This window comes from Austrofundulus limnaeus, unplaced genomic scaffold (genome assembly GCF_001266775.1).
Source record: "Austrofundulus limnaeus strain Quisiro unplaced genomic scaffold, Austrofundulus_limnaeus-1.0 Scaffold316, whole genome shotgun sequence".
Lineage (NCBI taxonomy): Eukaryota > Metazoa > Chordata > Actinopteri > Cyprinodontiformes > Rivulidae > Austrofundulus > Austrofundulus limnaeus.
In genome coordinates, this window is record NW_013952718.1 from 1,445 (window position 1) to 2,323 (window position 879).

General features: G+C 32.0%; 1 protein-coding gene across 1 annotated transcript in view; it reads left to right on the forward strand.

The window, feature by feature from the left end:
• The window catches only part of LOC106527235 (vacuolar protein sorting-associated protein 13D), a gene marked incomplete at its 5' end in the record, with an annotated part of 64,580 nt that overhangs the window by 1,242 nt on the left and 62,459 nt on the right, over window positions 1-879 (forward strand).

Genomic DNA, 879 nt, shown 5'->3' on the forward strand with positions numbered 1-879 from the left:
GAAAATCACTTGCTCTTGTTCAGATTTATGTAAAAAATTCTCATTTGATGCTGGATACAAATTCTTTAATAAGTTACATCACTTGGTGTTTTCACTTTGCACAGAAGAGATATTTCTAGGAGAGAACCCCTCAGTAAATTTCCATTAGGTTGACGTACACCAACAATTTCAATGCCAAGAATTTAGATGTGCACTCTGTGCGTGCTGAAAGATTCAACCATTTGAAATTTTAATATCTCGTTTTACTTTATAGTTCATGAGATATTCCAAACACCACTCAATTTCAGAAGTTTAGATTGTGTTACAGATTACTGCAGATTTAATCTGTAGAAAGGAGCCCCAAAAAATCCCCCAAATGGAATAAAATGGATTTAATTTTACCAAAAGCCGTAACATTACAATCCAAGTGAGGAATTAACAAATAAAAAATTGTGCATCACCTCGGTAATTAAGTAAAGCAATTTGTCAAATAAAAACCACTTTATAATAACTACTTTTGAAGCAAACCATAATTAGTCACTTAAGCAGAGCACCTGCCTTGCACACAGTAGGTGCACTGCAAAAACTCCCCATTTTACCAAGTTTTAAAATCTTATAATCCAGCCAAAAAGGTCCTTTTGATCTTGTTTTTAGACTGAGTTACTAAAGAACTGATGGCATCTTTCAGAATATGTAAGATTTGTCTTTAGCCTGAAAATTTGACTCAAAGTCAAATTTCTGCCAATGGAGAAAGAAAATTTTACTTTGTAATATTCTTGAAATACTGATTTTTCTTTAACAAATCTTACAAAGTAAAATTCTTACTCCATCCGCAGAAATCTTTTTACTTTAAGTCAAAATTTTCAGGCTAAGACGACAAATAATCTTACATTCTGAAAA